The 19,804-nt window shown below is 43.8% G+C and overlaps 1 protein-coding gene across 1 annotated transcript in view; it reads left to right on the top strand.

Annotated features, from left to right (window-relative positions):
* The window catches only part of LOC129332906 (heparan-alpha-glucosaminide N-acetyltransferase-like), a 365,907-nt gene that overhangs the window by 96,405 nt on the left and 249,698 nt on the right, over nt 1-19,804 (top strand). The gene's annotated exons all lie outside the window — the stretch shown is intronic.

A 19,804-nucleotide genomic window follows, 5' to 3' on the forward strand; every position in this document is an offset into this window, starting at 1 on the left:
GAAGAAAAGTGTGGGGAGGCAGGCAGAGCACATGGCGAAAAGGTGCACGCCCACTCTGCGGGCCTAGAAATGATGTCACTTCTAGTTCAAACAGGAAGTGATAGTTTTCAGAGGGGCCCATTCTTTAGGAATTAGCTCAATCTGTGGCTATTTCTAAAGGATTGCCCCCCCCCCGACACTGTTGTTTCTAGTTTGAACTCAAAGTGATGTAATTTCAAGCCCCATGGAGCATGCATGTGCTTTGAGTGTGCACAGAAGAAGAACCGGTTCTCCCCCTGCTGCCTGGCACTTCCCTGTACGCCAAAATTAAGGTAGAGAAAAGTGGCAACCGTGATCCCACCAGTTGCTAGGCATGGCCTGGCAACCCTATCCAGCCCCTACCTGGAGGCTGGCAGTCCTAGATGCCAGGAGGTCAAAAGCCAAGACTTTGCCAGATCATTCACCAGTCTCAAATGCAAGTTCCATTCCCTTGCAAGCTGAACCAACAAAACCCAACAGAAGCAAAGTGAAAGAGGAAGAACCAGTGTCCAGCCTGAGAATCCCAATGTCAAACTACACAGCTCCAATGTAAAAACAGAGAATCTCAACCTGAGCTAAAGTGACTGGTGGTGGTGAGACTCACTGCAGCCTTTAAAAGTTGGCTGGCAGTGGCCTGAAGGGCTCTTTTGGAGCTCAGGGGGGACGGGAATCTGCCCGCTGTCTCCTGTGCCCTGCCAGCCTTGCGCTGCTCTCCTGCCACAGAATGAAGTTTGCCTCCACTTCGCACCGCTGCCCTCTTACTCTCTGCTGCAGCCGCCTGCGTCTGAATAATCCAGCCTGGCAGAGTTCAGTTCCCCAAATCCGATCCAGAATTCTCTTAGCCAGATAATGCCTAATCACTGTAAATCCAGCTATAAAGCAGGAGCATGAATCCTGAATTGCATACTTCTAGATAGTGTTTTTCACTTCTTCCATGCCTTTAGCAAAAAGCAATTTACTGCCCCCAAAACCAACAGAACACACCTTAAACCTCCTGTTACATCAATCTCAAATTGAAATCAGTTCCCTAATTAATGATCCCTCCATTTGTTTTTGCTAGCTCTGAAGTACAATAGTGTATCGACCCAGAGCCTCTCATCCCCCATCTCTGACGGCTGTCCTGGCCTCTAAGAGCTCTGGTCGTTTGTTTGAAGCACCCCTGCTCCTGAGTTGTGATTTGAGTGTTTGTACCTCCTCAGCAAGCAGCACTGGACACAGGCTGGCAAAATGTATTAGGTGTTTATTAAAGAAAGAAGATAGGAGCATGTGCTAGGCAGAAACCACTCATGAAAGCATTTAGGCAAGGCAAAAACAAATAACAGCTTGCTGATCTGACTATGTCCTAACTGGCTAAAATACTACTTGCTGGCTGATTGACTAAACATTCTCTGAGAGCGGAACCACAAGTGATGCCTGACACAGGTTGGACACTTGCCAGCTTCCCTCAAGTTTTGATGGGAAATGTAGGCAGCTTGGTGGAATGTTGGACAAGTGACAGTTGAAAGGTCCATTGGACAGCAGTCAGAGAGCCAAGCTTGAAGACTAGGATGCCTACATTTCCCATCAAAACTTGAGGGAAGCTGACAAGGGTCCAACCTGTGTCAGGCGTCACTTGTGGTTCCACTCTGAGTTGGTTCCAAAGCTGGTTGTTCTTACCAAAGTCCATCCATGCCAGCTCACTCTAGGCGTCCTGGAGATGGCATGGAGCTAGAAGCTCTCTTCTTGCATAGCTGGTTACAAGGTAGCAAGACTGGTCATGGTGTAGAATGGTGGTATGGAATGGTAAACTGCCTAGGAACAGAGAGGCTTCTTCAAAAATGGAGGCGGCATCAGCCCACTGAAAGGAACCGATCAGGGCTCATTTCTTAATTGGACATTACCTCAGTGTGAAAGTTTAGGGAGTGTGGAAAGAGCTGAGATCAGTGTTAGGCACTGATCTCCCCCAAGGTCACTCTCTAGCAGGGAGGAAGCAGCCCAGGTGCAATTAATTATCAGAGTTGTGCCTTTCCCAGTATACAGCCATAGTAAGACTTCTTGCAAGACATGAAGCCTGAACCAAAGTCTTACTCTGCCTGCGCCTTACAAATAGCAACTAGCATTCGTTTCACTTTAGGCCCACGATTTTCTGTGACAGATGATGGCTCTTTTCCTTGGCCTCCCTACCGTGGCACAGTATGCAAAACCAGTATGCAAAACCGAATTATTCAAAAAGGCTTTTTACTCAGATAGGAGGGTGGTATTGTAGGGAGGAGGTCTCTGACGTTTCGCTAATGAGTTAGGGACCACGGACTTCATCACTATGTTGCCTTACATATTATCTGTTGCTTTAAATTTGTACTCTTATATACTATATATGCTTCATGTTGTCTAATGTCAGCCCTAGAATTGATCATGCTGTGTTTCAGCATTTCTTCAACTCTGTATTGCATTCTCGCTAATGCTATGTCTTTGTAAACTTGTATTTATTTACCCTATGACATTGTTTATGGAAATGTCTTTTTTAAAAAACATTTTTATTGAATGGGTTAACATACATTTCTTTAGAGATATACAGTTACATTTACCCTTCAGATTAATATATACGCCCCCATCCCTTCCCCCTCCCCCTTTCCCCCCTTTTTGACTCCCAACAGCAGTAGAACCCTTTTATTTCTGATCATTACCTCAATTCAAATTATAGTTTCTATTATTAAAGGTAAAGTTCCTTGACTCTATATACTTCTTAATAGTTCTCAAAAGTCCGCATTTGTCCTCTCACGTCCCATTTATTTTCAAGATAGTCCTTACATTTCCTCCAATCAATTAAAAATTCATTTGGATTTTGCTCCTGCAGCTTTCTTGTCATTTTGTCCATCTCCTCCATGTACAACAGCTTTTGAATCCATTCTTCAACTTCTGGTATGTCTTCCTGTTTCCAGTATTGTGCATACAGTATTCTTGCTGCTACAGTCATATAGAATAACAGTGTCCTGTCTCCCACATTAACTTTTTGCATGTTTAGTCTGGCCTTTGGCATTGGAAAAACAGATTTATTTATTTATGCTACTTATTCTTTGCCTTTCTCACCAAGACTCAAGGCAGATTACAGTGTGAGTCAGTACAGTCAATTTAAAGGCATTTCAGTGTACATGTAATACGGTATATACATGCAAATGTGCAAAGATCTAAAACCAGCAAATACAATCCATTTCAATTCCCCTGTATATATTTCCCCACCCCCTCCCCTCCCTCCTTTTCAATAGTGACTTCCAACAGCACTCCAACCCCCCGTTATTAATAATACCTTATTTCTATACTAAAGTTGTTCTTTTCTTATTATTAGTAAAGATCTTAACTATATCTTATCTTACTTAATTTCTTTAAAACCCCTCGAAAGACCATAATTGTCCCTTAACATCCCATTTCTTTTCCATGTATTTTTTCAACTTTTTCCAATCTTCCAAAAATGCTTCTGGATCTTGCTCCTTCAAGTTTCTTGTTAGTTTGTCCATTTCAGCCATGTACAACAATTTCCTTGTCCATTCTTCAATTTCAGGTATTTCTTCTCTCTTCCAGTATTGAGCATATATTATTCTAGCTGCTGATATCATATAATATAGCAACATCTTATCATTTCTATTAACATCTTCCAAATGCAATGATAGTAACAACATTTCTGGATTTTTTGCAACATTATAGCAAAGTATCAAAGACATCTCAGTACATATTTTGGTCCAAAAGTCTCTAGCCTTTGGCAAGTCCACCACATATGAACTAGAGAACCTTCATGCTCCTTACATTTCCAACACTTATTAGATAGCTGTTTATTGGCTATGGCTAATTTTTTCGGTGTTAAGTACCGTCTATATAACATTTTATAGCCATCCTCTCTAATACTGGTACATGTTGATATTTTTAAAGTATTTTTCCATAGTTGTTCCCATGCTTCTATCGTTATTTCATTGTTGCAATTTATAGCCCACTTTACCATTTGCACCTTAACTATTTCATCTTCTGTAAACCACTTCAATAACAATTTGTACATTTTAGAGATTATTTTACTATTATCTCCCAACAGTAATTCTTCTAGTTCTGAATTCTTAGTTCTAAAGCCTGTCTTTCTTTGGTCTGAGTCAAATAAGTCTTTAATTTGTCTATTTTGCAACCAACCATATTTGAATGGCAACTCCTCATTTGGTTTAAGTTTCAACTCGTTATCTGTTACTTCTGTTAAGTCTTTGAGGGTACATGGTTTGTTTTTTAAATAGGAATTACAGGAACAGGACAGCGATACAAGAGGAAAATATTTTAAACTTTCCCTTTGCGCTAGTTTCCTGACTTCAAATAGTGTCTCAAAGAAAATATTTATCCTGTATAAGAAAATGTCCAGGTTGCTTGCAGGCAGGGTTTCCAATCATCCCATGGCACTTTTGGTGGCAGCAAGAGAAAATGCTAGGCGAAAAAATAGTTTTCACCCACTGAGAAAAGGTTATCAGAAGTGTTTGGTAGGCCTTTAAAAGGAGGAAGTTAAGAGTGCTGTCATGCCACCACCGAGAAAGCCTTTCAAAGGTCAGGACATCTTGTCATGTCTGAGAGCCAAACTACAAGTGACATCTTACACAGGTTGGACACTAGTCGGCTTCCCTCAAGTTTTGATGGGAAATGTAGGCGCCCTGGTTTTACAGCTTGGCTCTCCATTACAGCTGCAAGACCAGGATGCCTACATTTCCCATCAAAACTTGAGGGAAGCCGACTAGTGTCCAACCTGTGTAAGACGTCACTTGTAGTTTGGCTCTGAGCCCCATCCATGCCAATTTTGATTCTGTTCTGCTTAACACAGTGTATCTTGCTATAGCTCAATATCACTTTGCTAGTGTCATAACTATTCTTTTCTCAGGCTTTCACAGGTGTTTATCTGTTGTACTGTAACAGCTTCCAGTGTTTATGACCTTGTGCTCATTCCCAGACAGTGCTGTGTCTTGCTTCCTAGTAACTCAACGTGATATCACAAATACGTGAAACGTTCTCACACCAAGAGAGCGCCAAAGTATTGTTTATGGTTGGGAGGGGGGGAGAAAGGAGTAAACTAAAAGTTAAAAGAGAAGTTTCTCTCACATGATGTCATTCCTGTCAACTTCTACTCATGCTGCTTAGATGTCTACCTTGCTTCTAAGTAGTCCTATGGACCTGTATATGGAAATGATCTGATTTCTGGATAAAAGCCATTTGACCAAGCACTTGTGTCTTACTGCAAATGGTCCAGAGATCTGTCTGCTGTATCCTGTCAACCATAGCCTGACAGATTTTCTCTATTGTACAGATGGTACCTAGAGCAAGAGTCTCTATAGACAAGACATCTTGCACAAGGATGCTTGAGTGAAGAGAGACACAATGTTAGCTGGGAAGGAGAAGGAGGAAGGGGAAATTAACAAGTCCTCCGAGGAGCAATCTCCTGGCTCTTTGTAGAGAGGCGAAAGTGACAAAGCCTTCTGCTCTGTCTTCTATGTTTCCGGGCTAATATTGCATCTCTCTTCAGTCGAGCATCCTCGTGTAAGACGTCTCGTCTGTAGAGACTCTAAGAATAACCCCACTGATCTTTAGGATTGGGGAGTCCATAGGGGGTGATGCTGGCACAGGTTGCAAATATTCAAGATTCCAAAGAACTGTCAAAGAATGATTCTTTAAGGCAATTTACTGAACACTCAGTTTATTGCATGCGTGCGCAGAGAGCTGCCTCAGTCACTCTGAACAACCTTGTAACAAGAACATAAAGAGGCAAGTTCTGCAACCGTTGGACAGGAACGTTTGTTTCATTCAAAGAACTTGTTGTTGAGCAAAAGGACAAGTGACACTTGACCGAGTCACCTGACCCGGCTCTCAAAGAAGGCACGACACCTTGCTGCGCGTTAATGGCTGCTGCTGTACATTATACTTTCACCCAACTCAGTCCTATAAAATTATATATGATGCCTCCTTCTTTTCTTTAATTAGGAAATTTAAAGGGAACATATTTAACTTTCAAATAAGCTCTGCCCCTCCTTTTAATGCAGAAACGTAACTGAGGTTGTATCATAGTTTGCTCTCTTGGAAAATTAATGGTCTGGCAACTTCCTCTTACTGTATCAAATATTTGTGACCTTTTGGTGGAAGGTTTGTTGAACTTGATTTGCTGCCGGAAGAGTTGGATTAACTAAAAATAGATGAGCCTAGAATGAAGTGACTCTCTGAAGATCAGTTCTTCCAGACTAAAGACTTAAAACCATTGTGAAGTGACCTCTGAGTAAGATGCTAGCGAGGTCAGGCATCCATTAATATCTTCAGTTGTCACAGCCTCTTATGGCTTGCCACATCAGAGCAGCTAATTTCCCATGGCCTAAGGTAAAAAATGAATCTAAGAGACTTGGGGCATTCCAGCAGTATATCTGGAATGTAGAAGATGATTTTTTTTTAACTTATCACATGTGCACAGATATACAAAAGATTATAGTGGATCTATCCATCCATCCAGGGCTTTTTTTCAGCAGGAACGCGGTGGAAGGGAGTTCCAGAACCTCCTGAAAATGGTCACATGGCTGGTGGCCCCACCCTCTTATCTCCAGACAGAGGGGAGTTGAGATTGCCCTCCACGCCATGTGACCATTTTCTCCAAGGGCAACTGTTATGATCTTTACTTTCCTTGGGGTAGATTTTTCCTTTAATCTTTCCCTTAACACCCTCTGGGTAGTTTGCTGCCACCAGGAATATTTTATTCCAAGATATTTTATTTAAATTTTCCCTTTGGTAACGTTCCCAAAGCGTCAGGCTCCTTCGTGGTTCTATGTGGCCCTGAGGATAGGAATGGAATATAGCAATGACAGCTACACTGGGATATAATAAAACAAAATAAACTTTTATTTAGTTAAGAAGCGTATTGGTTTCATAAAAGTAGTTCTGGGTTCTTAAAGTTACTTCATTTACTCTTATTCACACAGATCGCTTCCAAGGCTTCAAACACAGTTAGCCTCTTTCTCTAACTCAATATTTGTCTCACAGAAATGCTTAAAACTCCTCAGGCAGCACACAGCTGGCCTCTCTTTCTCTGACTGAGTGTCCTTTCACAAACATGCTCAGTTCAGGTTCCACACAGGTCATATTTCTCTCATAAAACACTTCAACATACTCAGGCAGCACACAGCCAGCCTGCTTTCTTCGGACTGAAACTTTTGCTCACTGCTCTCAGTCTAAACTGCATTCACTCCGCCCACACTCTCGGTCATCAACCAATCACATCACTCACTCTTCCCTCTCTCACCCCCACTCTTCACCTAGCTCAAACCAAGCATTTAAAGACACATGCACCCATTTCTTGAAATCATTACAGTAACCCACTGAGTTCCACCACCTCTTTCCCCAGAAAAAAAGCCCTGTATCTATCTATCATCTACTAGCAACCAAGCTCATTGTGTTTAACAACATAACAGGCTTTAGTGGGGCCTTGCGAGAGCCCTGCTGCCCTGCTGCGTGGGCTTCCCTGCCACCTCCTCCTCCTCCTCCTCTCTGGGTCCCCCCAAGGTAAGTCGTGTCACTGATGCCTTACTTTTTGTCCCAGTGGAGGGGCCTGTGAGCGCGCATGTGTGGGGATAAAAAACGAGCCATCGCCAATACAGCTCACCTTTTATACAGTAGAAGAGAGAGAGAGAGAGAACTTTAGGGATATTTTGCACATTGCATAAGACCATAACAAGATCCCTGCTGGATCAGACCAGCGGTCCATCTAGTCCAACATCCTGTCTCGCACAGTGGACAACCTAGGACGGCCAACAACCGGGCACAGAAGCTGAGGCCTCCGAGTACTCATACTTAGAGGTTTACTGTTGCTGAATGTAGAGGTTCCCTTTAGTCACCATGGCTAGTAGCCACAGATAGACCTATCTTCCATGCCTCTGTCTAATCCCCCTTTAAAGCTATCTATGAGTCTCTCTGCATGAGACATCTTACACAGGGATGCTCAAGTGTAGGAAGGTGCAATGTTAGCTGGGAAGTGTAGTTTAAAAAGACAGGGCTACAGCCTCTGTCAATTTTACCTCTCTACGCAAAGGTAGTTTAAAAAGTCAGAGCTGGCAGAGATCACTCCTCAGAAGCTTTGTTAATTTCTGGGCACCTGGAGTGATCTCTGCTGGCTCTGGGTCTTTTAAAATTATGCTTCCTGGCTAACATTGCATCTCCCTGTGCTTGAGCCTCCCCATGGAAGATGTCTCATATAAAGAGACTCTTTGCTTGTGGTCATCAACACATCCTCTGGTAGTGAATTCAATATTGTAATCACTCGTAAAAAGAAGTTTTTCCTTTTTACTATCCTGAATCTATGACCCATCAGTTTCACTGGATGCCTTTGAGTTCTAATATTTGGGGAGAGGGTGAAAAAGCTCTCTCTCTCTCCTGCTCTTTCAGGTCCCTCCTTAGTAGTTTCTTTTCTAAACTGAAAAGTCCCAGACTTTTTTAGCCTTTTCTCATAGGTAAGGTCAGGGCTTTTTTCCAGTGGGAACACGGTGGAATGGAATTCCGGAACCTCTTGAAAATGGTCACATGGCTGGTGGCCCCGCCCCTGGATCTCCAGACAGAGGGGAGTTTAGATGACCCTCTGTGCCACAGTGTGGAGGGCAATCTAAACTCCCCTCTGTCTGGAGATCAGGGGGTGGTGCCACCAGCCATGTGACCATTTTCACCGAGGGCAATTTCAAAAAATTCCCCCCTTGTTCCAGCTGACCCAAAGTCACGTCATTGGCCCTGGGAGCATGTGTGCACTTTGCACACGCACATGTGGTACCAGGGGCACCACCTCTCGCCAAGAGTTGCCCCCTGTGCTGGCAACCCACTGAGTTCCACCACCTCTTTTCCCAGAAAAAAAGCCCTGGGTAAGGTGCTCCATCATCTTTGTTGCCCCCTTCTGTATAGATCTATAGAGGGCGGTTAGAATCTTGGCCATTTTATTTTCAATCCTTTTCCTAATATTCATCATTGTGTCTTCTGTGCAGTCCCGTATGGCACTTGTGCATGCGCCGGTCAGCCGTGGACATTCCAAAGCTCCTAGAGGTGCAGGATGCTCACCTAGCCTTTTAATCCTTTAAAAGGCGGGGCAAGCAGCTCCCTCCCTCAGTTCTTTTTTTGCCACCACAGAAGGACATCTCCTTTTCCCACTCCTCAGATTCATCCAGCCGTGTGTCAGGGCATTTGGTTCCATGGCATCAAAGACCCTTTTCAAGAAGTATTCCCATTGTGAGATGAAGATGGCCCAATCGGATGGGCACGAAAAATGCCTCTTCTGTCTGGATGAAGCCCAAGATACCTTACCGTGTGTGATCCGCAAACAATTCACACCCAAAGTGCTCCATGAAAGGTTGTCATGGCTTAAAGCAGCTCTTTGGGAGTCAGCTCTGAAGAGCACCACCAACTCCAATCACGCTGCAGCAGATAAAGAACAGCAGCATCCAAAATGGTCCTCCTTGGTTCCATCGGACTATTGTGCACCTGATACAGCTCAAAAGGACCAGTCGGTTCCAGCTGCATCCTTGTCATTCCAGCTCGGTGCCAGTCAAAGCCACCTGCCAAAAAGGCTAAGCTTAAGTTGAAGCATATTGATAAACCCTCGACATCAAAGGAACAGAAGAAGAAGAAATCCTCTTCTTAGGGTCCAAATATCTGGGTTCCATCAAGTCCATCCAGGGTTCCAAGAACCAACCCTGAGACATCATTCTGCTTCAGTTCTCCCTCTCTCAGAGGGTGAAATTCCTGAAGTCACTGAACCATCTACCACTATTTACTCTCTGGTACAGCCTGCTGAAAGGCATAGAGATTCCTTGGTTCTGTCTGACAATAACAATCAACTGGAACGGGCTCATCACCGAAGACACATGCATCTGACGAAGAGAACTGTGATTCTCGAAAGCTTATGCTACAATAAAGTTGGTTAGTCTTAAAGGTGCTACTGGACTCTTTTTGATTTTGCTACTACAGACTAACACGGCTAACTCCTCTGGATCTATGACCATTGGTTCCATTACTCTTCTTATCATTATTATGCCTATGCAGGGCTTTTTTTCCAGCAGGAACGCGGTGGAACAGAGTTCCGGAACCTCTTGAAAATGGCCACCAGCCATGTGACCATTTTCTCCAAGGGCAACCCACTGAGTTCCACCACCTCTTTCCCCAGAAAAAAAGCCCTGTGCCTATGGATATGCAGGCTTGCTAGATATGTACCTGCCTCCTCATTACTTCTTTCATGACGAAGACCTTTATGTGCTGGTTCACTTGGAACCAAGTCATAAAGCAAAATCTTCATCGGTTCCTGTTATGGTGACAGAAGTCAATACTGCTCTGGATCCAACATTGAACCATGCCACACAGTCTGATGAATGGGTTCAGAGTTTGCATTCAAACCATCTCCACTAGAATTCCTCACTGAGGATTCGGCTGTTTCTCAGTGAGGATCTCTGCTAGTACACTGAACAGTTAGTTCAAATGGCAAGATCTTTGGAAACTGGTGAATCGCTTTGTTCTGACCTCTTTGGATCAGGTCTTCAAGGGCTTCACTTGGAAGCAGCCAGTTCTGTAGTGTTTCCGATCATGCAGGGGATGCTTGACATATAACCAAAGATGTGCGGTCCGAACCAACTTTGTCTAAAAAGCTGGATAATATATATAAGATCAAGCAAGAGGGGTCAGGTTTTCTCTTTACCCCCACCCCTTCTCAGCCAATTCCATTGTCACTGAGTCCCTCCGAATGAAAGGCCTCCAAAAAATCAAGGGTCACTTGGCTCTGATCGATAAGGAAGGCAGGAAACTAGACACACTTGGTAGAAAGTTTATGCTTCTGCAGCTTTGGACTTTAGAATTGATGATTATGAGGCTATCACAGCCTGCTACCAGCTTTTCTTATGGGAAAAGATAGGCCCGTATTAGAATCTAATTCCTGATAGTAAAACAGGCTTGTTAAGCTCTTGCAAGGAGAAGCTCTAAGGCTCTCCTAAGAGCAAATTAACACAGCCAGGCATATCGGGGACTGCTCTTCCACAGCTGTAGCCTCCGCTATAGTCATTTGCAGATATGCTGGGCTTAGAACCACAGTACTAGCCCCTCACCATCGGATGAGGGTAGAAGACTTGCCATTTGAAGGCTCAGGCCTATTTTTGTCCACTATGGATGAAGCACTGAAAAAGAGTAAGGATGATAAGGTGACGGCTATGTCTTTGGGTATTGCACCCCTGTACCCAAATCTGTTCAGGCAGAGATATCCACCTTATAATAGATACAGTCAATACCATTCTCAACCAGTGGACTCAACGTCCAGATGCTCTCAACAGCCTTCCTCCCCCACGTCCGTTCAGGCTCCTTCAGCGCCTTCTCAGCTCCTTCAAGCTTCTCAGCTCAACTCAGCCAAGGAGCCACTTCTCCCTATGCCAGGAGGTTTTATTCTCTCCCTTTGCCCACCCTGTGGGCAGGCCAAAAGGGCGAGCCAGAGGGGCTTTTCCGGAGAGCTCCAGGAAGAAACCTCCCTGACATTTTAGCCCTCCCAGCCTTTGCCCCACCCAACACACTCGGAAGGGTAAGCTTTTAGCAGGAAGTCTTCTGGCCACGTGTGCATGACTAAAGCCCAAGGCTGGGAGAGGCTAAGAAAGCATTTGACTTTCCCTCCCACCTCCCACCTGTTCTCAGTTAAAAGATGCTTTTTACACTGGGGGTGAAGGTTTTGATACAGTCCGAACCTACAAATAAAAGCATTTGTCCCCAATGGTTATATTCAATATTGGATCAGGACCATTCATTTCATTCAATCTTATTTATTTATTTCAAGTTTCTATCTTGCCATTTGGGTCAAGGAGCACTCAAAGTATCTTATAAAATTTAAGGGAGGAAAGTAGAGGACATCTTTGTAGTAGCTGACCGGAGCTTTTGTTCCTCTTTTATTACAGGTTACAAGCCTTTGGCATGTGCCAAAGGCAGGAGCCAAAGGTCTCAGTGACTTGTCAGTCACTTATGGCCCTGTATGAGCTGAACCAGTGGAACCAACATCAGCTCAAGATATTTGAGTATCACATTGTATATGTATCTGGTTGTTTAAACTGTGTTTTTGCATTTAGTTTGTAAGCCACTCTGAGTCCCTAGATGTGCAAGAAAACCAGGGTATAAATTCTTGAATAAATATACAAATTAAACAGTTAAAACACGTTGTCTATAGCAGTAGAAAAGAGCAAGAGTCTAGTAGCACCTATAAGACTAATAAAACTTGTGGTAGGATATGAGCTTTCGTGAACCACAGCTCAGTTCTTCAGATACAGCTCGAATGTGAGTCCATCTATCCTTATATCTTGGAGAGTGGAGTGATTGCGGAAGGTGAATGATAATAGCTGGTGAATGACAATGGCAGGCGTGATTGAATAGGGTGGAGGTGTGGAGAAATCAGCATTGGTAATGAGACAGGAAGCCTAGGTCTTGATTCAGTCCAGGTGGATACATTGTCTTGAGCTTTGTTATCAGATGCAATTCAGCAGTCTCTCTCTAGACACTGTTTATAGTTCAGTAAACATCAGCAGTATAAAGAATTCGAGTAAAATCTACACTGAACGTCATTCAAAAATATAATCCTAAAACCTTGAAACCAGCTCAGTGTAAAAATAGCATGTAACCTGAGAAGTCTCATAAACCAAGAAAAAACAAAAATGGAATGTTTTAGTGAATATCCTGAGTAATACAAGCTTTGTGCAGTCCCTTTTGGGAAAATGTTCTGCAGGAAAAGTGCAAACATAGAAAAGTCTCCACTTCTAAGGAAGCTGAATTTAATCTACAATGGGAAAGGAATTTGAAGTGGAAGCTCCCCAGATTGCCACAGCAAACACAAAATGATTGCCTTTCTCTGATGCTTAACACCATTTCCACCTCACAAGCACTGGAGTAAGCAGGGCTTTTTTTCAGGGGGAACGCGGGGGAACGGAGTTCCGGAACCTCTTTAAAATGGTCACATGGCTGGTGGCCCCGCCCCCCTGATCTCCAGACAGAGGGGAGTTGAGATTGCCCTCCGCGCCGCTGAGCGGCGCGGAGGGCAATCTCAACTCCCCTCTGTCTGGAGATCAGGGGGGCGGGGCCACCAGCCATGTGACCATTTTCTCCGCGGGCAACCCACTGAGTTCCACCACCTCTTTCCCCAGAAAAAAAGCCCTGGGAGTAAGTAAAACAGCCCTGGGAGTAAGTAAAACACATTTTCTGTTCTCTATATCGTACCCAGATTGTCTTCCACTCTCCACCGTGACCTCACATTATGTATTAGTATTGGAACATAGCTAATCAAATTAGTAGCTTCGGAATGGTAAGCTCTATAGCAACTGAAGGGTCTTCATTTATAATCTCCTTGGGTTCAATATCAAATGTGTCCAGAGTTTAAACGGACTGTGAATGGATCATTAATTTCTTCCTTAGCCAATCAGTTCTTTACCTCCTTTCTTTCAGACGTGCATTGCTATCACACACCTGTCTTCCCCCTGTGCTTCCCATCTCTCTGATTCTAATCTTTCCTTGCTAATTTATTTCACACTGGAAAACAAATCCGGAGTCCTTAACCCTTGCTTAAACTTTGATGAATGGTTGATTCCTAGTTTGACTGCAAATCAGTAATCAATTATGTCATTTAAAACCAACCTGTTGCCTCTAGTCTTTTGCAGGGCTTTGTGATGTTAATACACACACAGAGACAGACACCACAAAACCTATTTAATCAGAAACACTACTGGGAGAAAAGACACCAAAGAGCGACCCCATTGGCAGCAATAGCTTCTTCAGGCTATCTTCTGAACTCTTAAAGAACTGTATCTTTCAGCCATCCTCAAGTTTGTGCAGCAGGATTTGTGTTCAGAGACCAACAATATTTTCAGGGTGTAAGCTTTCTAGAGTCAGAGCTCCCTTTTCAGAAACAAGTAGGAATAGAGATCCCTGAGCCCTTATATCCCAGAGAAAAGATGAGTGGGGAGTTACAAGGGAGGGCATCAAGTTTGAAAGGTACAATGCATCTTAATTAGATGGGTGTAGCAAAGGAAGATGTCAGGATGTAGAGGTACAATGGTACAATGCAGCCTGACTAGAGCAGAAATTAGCATCTGTAGTGAGATATAACAACAACATCAACATTCAATTTATATATTGCCCTTTAGGATGACTTAACACCCACTCAGAGTGGTTTACAAAGTATGTGATTATTATCCTCCCAACGATCACCCTGTGGGGCTGAGAGAGCTCTGAGAGAGCTGTGACTGACCCAAGGCTTCAAGCGGAGGAGTGGGAAATCAAACTTGGCTCTCCAGATTAAAGTCCCATGCTCTTAAACCCCTACACCAAACTAGCTCTCAAGATAAGAACCCTATTCAGCCCCACTGGGGTCCATTGTTCTGAATTTGTGAATAAATTCCTTCTCAGTAACTATGTATTGACAATGGTGTGGCTGCTCTGGTGTGCCTGGATCTGCTCATTCTAAGTGCCACTGGGTAACTACATGCATTGCCAAACCTTTTTAGAACCTGACAGCAAGTGGCCGTCTCTGTGCGCCTGTGCTAGGTTAGTACGCATCATGTCCACTCTCTCTGATGGTGCCTCGAGCTCTACAGTGCCGTTCTTTGCCAAGGAAGGAGGCGGCTATTTCCAATCTGGCATCTGAAAATGACAAAGCTATCTATCAAACAGAATTAAGCAGGCAGTTCCTTCCTGTTCTGTTCAGTGTTGTAATTCAATATGGCCCAAGCCAGAGGCCTGACCAGGAGAGAATCGCTCCTTCAAATCTAATGAAGCGCTGCTCGCCTTTCCCAGCCCACCAGCATTAGCATGTAAACTTCCTCTATTTTTATACGTGGAAGGGCAGGCGGTGCATGTCAGGAAGGATTTATCCAGGCCTTTGAGCTTTTGGAGATGCACCATTATTATCTTGCGGTTCAGGGAGCATAATGCACTTCTAAATCTTGGTGGCTGTTGACTTCTGGATACCGTTAATAGTCTCTCTGACCTCAGTTTACTTACTTAGATTTTGATGCATTATTGTTTACCATTTTTTAAAAAAACAGCGGCAGTGTCACACTATGGCTTATGTCTGATTAAGCACAAAAACATAATCACAGCAGAGCGTTTTCTGCCTTCAGGTCAGAGGGAAAAACTCGGGCAGAGCCCATTCCAAAACTCTTATCTCTTTGGAACGCATGTGTTTCTGCCCACCAACATTAAACCAGGATAGCAGCCTGTGTTTTCCATTTTTTTAAAAAAACCTACACAATGGTTGCTAAACATGGCTTGAAAAGGTATGAAACGTGCCTTGTGAGATGTGACTGAATGAGATTACTAGAAAAGACAGCTCATGATTTTTCAGTGCCCCATATAGAATCATAGAATCCTAGAGTTGGAAGGGACCATACAGACCATCTAGTCCAACCCCCTGCCCAGTGCAGGATCAGCCTAAAGCATCTCTGACAAGTATTCATCCAGCCTCTTCTTGAAAACTGCCAGTTTTATAGCTCTGTTTCTCTCTCCATAACTATAATTTAGAGGATTAGACTCAGATAAGCAAATGAACAAAATACACAAACGGTCTTAATTTGCATAATTTATACAGAGTTCCACTTTTCTTTTCACATAATCTGGGTTACTTGCAGTGCAAGCCAAAAATACTTTCCTGGGAGTAAATCCCATAGAATAGATTTCAGTAAGGTTCAGAATGCACCTGCTTAGGCTTGCTGTTTTGGATACGGAATTTTGCTTAATTTTTTTTTAGCTCATAATACTCACAGTATACCCCTCCTTGGGGAGGGGCTGTGGCTCAGTGGAAGAGCCTCTCCTTTGGATGCAGAAGGTCCCGGGTTCAATCTAGAGGTATGCAACAACAACAACAACATAAATCAGTATTATTTGGATCCAGGTAACAGGAATACCACGAATATTCAGTATTCCTGGTATTTGGGTTGGATTTAGTCAGGGATTTTTTTCAGCGGGAACTCGGTGGAATGGAGTTCCGGAACCTCTTGAAAATGGTCACATGGCTGGTGGCCCCGCCCCCTGATCTCCAGACAGAGAGGAGTTTAGATGGCCCTCCGCACAGCTCAGTGGCGCGGAGGGCAATCTACGCTCCCCTCTGTCTGGAGTTCAGGGGGCAGGGCCACCAGCCATGTGATGATTTTCTCTGAGGGCAACCCACTGAGTTCCACCACCTCTTTTCCCAGAAAAAAAGCCCTGGATTTAGTATTCTGATTTGGTTTTATTCAGAAATGCCAAATATATCCGGCTGTTTATTCCCTATGGGGAAAACTATCTGGGGGCTAGAGGGGCCATTTTTCAAGCCCTCCACTACAATTGCAGAGAACCTAGTCATTCCTGTCCACTACCTCCCACCCCCCCCCACCCCCGTCCAAATTTCAAGAAGATTGGACCCAGGGGTCTAATTCTATGACCCTGAATGAGGTTCCCCCAGCCAGTTTTCATTGTTTCCTATGGAGAAAAATTTCCAAGGCTTTTCAGGGCAAAGAAACCTTAACCACTTAGCCAGACCTATTGCAAGTTGAACCACCAAAGCCCAACGGAACAAAGCCAAACCAGAGAATACCAGTAGAACCAATGTCAAAGTGGAGAATCTCAGCAGAACCAAACTGAAGCAAGGGACAGCCAAAGAGAACCAGCGTCACTCAAAGACACCAGGCAGAGTCCAGGGCCAATGAAAGCCCAACAGAACAAATATCAAACCTGAGAATCCTAACATCCACCCTAGTGAGCCACAAAAAGCTGCTGCAAATGCAATTCCCAGAATATATACTCCCAAATATATTTGGATAATTCGGTAATGTAAATGCTGGTTTATCCAAGTATATCTGAATATGCTGGGTATATCTGGTGGATATATATATACCCAAATAATTCCAAATATATATCTTTGGCCTGAGCCAAATCATACACCCCTAGTTCAATCTTGGGCATCTTCCATTATAATAAGATTGACAAGTACGTGATGTGAAAAGGCTCTGGCTGGAGAACCTGCGATGACCTGTTGATCCTGGGTTGTGCTGGAAATGATGTCATCAGAGGCACAGAGGCACAGACTTGGCATGCATGCACATGTGAATTGTCTGTTCTCCTATCCCTCCCAGTCCCTACCCCCTGTTTGGAGAACGGGGAACCTGACAACCCTAGCGAAAATCACCTTAGCTTAGCTTTGCAAGTTTAGGTAGGTTTGAATCTTGCATCCCAAATGTCTCTGATCTTTTTATGTCCTTAAAATCTTTTGTTGATTCTCAATCTCCAGGTTATAGTGGTGGAGTCTGATGAGGCACACCTAGGGATGCCAACCTTCAGGTGGGGCCTGAGGATCTCCCAGAATTACAACTGGTCTCCAGCTGACAAAGATCAGTTCCGCTGGAGAAAATGGATGCTTTGGAGGGTAGAGACCATGTCATTGTACCTCACTGAGGCTCCTCCCTTCCCCAAACCCTGCCCTCCTCAGGTTCCAACCTCAAGTCTCCAGGAATTTCCCTAACTGGAATTGGCAACTCTAGGTAGGCCTCATGGGACCTCTATGGTTGGTGTAGCATGATGACCTCATCATGCCATGTCAATGCAGGATGCTTTTGCACATGCCCAGTATAGCGTTACTATATCAGGGAACCCTCCAGCACAGCACAGGTTAGGATCAACGTTCCAGGCTAGTTTGGTTTCGGTGTTGGGCAAATCCCAAATCTTCCCCTGAATTATACTTTGAGTGAAATTCAGTACTGTTTCTGTCTCTTAAGTGTAATTAATTAAACCTAGCTTTGCCATTTGCCTGATGTTTCTCTGCTGGCATGCAGTAGGGTGGTGGAATTGTGTTCCCCAACATCACTTCCAGTTGTGTAACAGCACTGTGATATGACAGCATTATTATTGTTGTTGTTGTTGTATTTCTAATCCGTTCTCCCTGTGAATGGGCTCAGAGCGGAATGCAACATATATAAAATACATTGCAGGATACTCTAAAATTCACCCAAACTTTATGGTACTTTGTTTACCATAGAATTTGGGGTGAACCCTAGAGCATCCCATGGCCCACCACTGGACGGCAGACTTTCCATGAAGACCAGGGCTGCAGAGGCAGGCAATGGCAGACTGTCTCAGTTAGTCTCTTGCCTTGAAAACCCAGTCCGAGTCGCCATAAGTCAGCTGAGACTTGAGGGCACTCTCCACCACCACCATTCCCCCATATGTAGACTCAGAGCAGTTTACATACAAAGTATATTTTTAAAAAACTATACAAGTTAAACTGAGATAAAGAAAATAGTCATGCTGTTCAGCAGGTGATGAGATATAAAGGGTTGGGTCCAGCTAACTTTTTCACCCAGCACAATACAACCGCGGAAACAATGAAATCCTTAAAGTGCACCGTGCAAAATTATTCCAATACTTTCTCTTTAATTTAAGAGCCAAGTTCACTACAATTTCAGTACTAACTCTTAAAGTGCACAGTGCAAAGAATGGCAATATTGCAAACACAATCAACAGTCACCAAAACAATTATTCATATACAATCTTTTCAATGAAAGTACATTCACTCAGGAGAATCTTGAAGATAATGTATACAACAATTGGAGTACACGGAGCTGTAAGTATGTATAATGACTCACTTTAGACACTATTTCTGTTCCAAGTACTTTATTACAATTGCGCAATATTATTAATGTAGGGAGATAACTGCTTATAGAACACTCTTGAGAAAGCGGGTACGAAACAGGAGAAGTGCTGGCGTCCTGTTGAGTGGTTCTGGATAGCTGTGAATTCTCCTTCCCTTCTGAGACTGGGAGTGCCAGGGGTCCCCTGCCCGGGTGACGGCATCCACGCGGGCCTCTTCTGGAGCTGGGAGTCGCCTAGGGAAGATATTGCAGAGGAAGCATTGCAGAAAATCTCAATCATCCCCAGTCTCTTTACGTAAACGGAATGTACTTTCATTGAAAAGATTGTATATGAATAATTGTATTGGCGACTGTTGATTGTGTTTGCAATATTGCCATTCTTTGCACTGTGTACTTTAAGAGTTAGTACTGAAATTGTAGTGAACTTGGCTCTTAGATTAAAGAGAAAGTATTGGAATAATTTTGCACGGTGCACTTTAAGGATTTCATTGTTTCCGCGGTGCCCCTTTTTGTGGTGTATTGGATTCAAAATTTTTCACACATTCTGACATACTTTCCCTCTTTATTACAGCACCCTCCCCTTATCAGATGGCTGTTGTCCACTGTACTCAGGCCCCATGGTACACAAAGTGGTCAAGGGAGAGCCCTTCCTCTTTTCTACCTCAGCGAATAAGTTGATTGGATCAAATCCAAAGTCATCCCAGGCTGAAGGAGATCCTGGCAGCATAGCTCACACAGGGTTGCAGGCCGTGAGCCCCAGGAGAAGCTCCAACAGCCAAGAGCCCCTTTGCCTTAAGACAGGCACTGACTTAAACTACCTGCAAATTGGGGGAGGGGCAGATGCTATCCCACAAGTCTTGTTCAACTGGCTCAAATATTCCTAGTCCCCCTTGTCCTCCTTGGTATGGCTGATAAATATATCATATGTTGGCTCCAGAAACCTAATTAAAGGATTCCATGTTTGGGCCGTTAGCAGAATCCATCATTTGGCATAGGAAGCATGATTATAGGTGGTTGTGAGCTTGTTCTGCTGGCTGGTGTGTGTGCAGGAGAGAAAATAACAAAGCATGCACTTGCTTATATTTAGAAAAGAAATAAGAGTTCTTTATTGTAGGAACAGCATACTCTGATAGGAAAGGAGGGGAGAGAGATCC

This window comes from Eublepharis macularius, chromosome 6, assembly GCF_028583425.1.
Source record: "Eublepharis macularius isolate TG4126 chromosome 6, MPM_Emac_v1.0, whole genome shotgun sequence".
Taxonomy (NCBI): domain Eukaryota; kingdom Metazoa; phylum Chordata; class Lepidosauria; order Squamata; family Eublepharidae; genus Eublepharis; species Eublepharis macularius.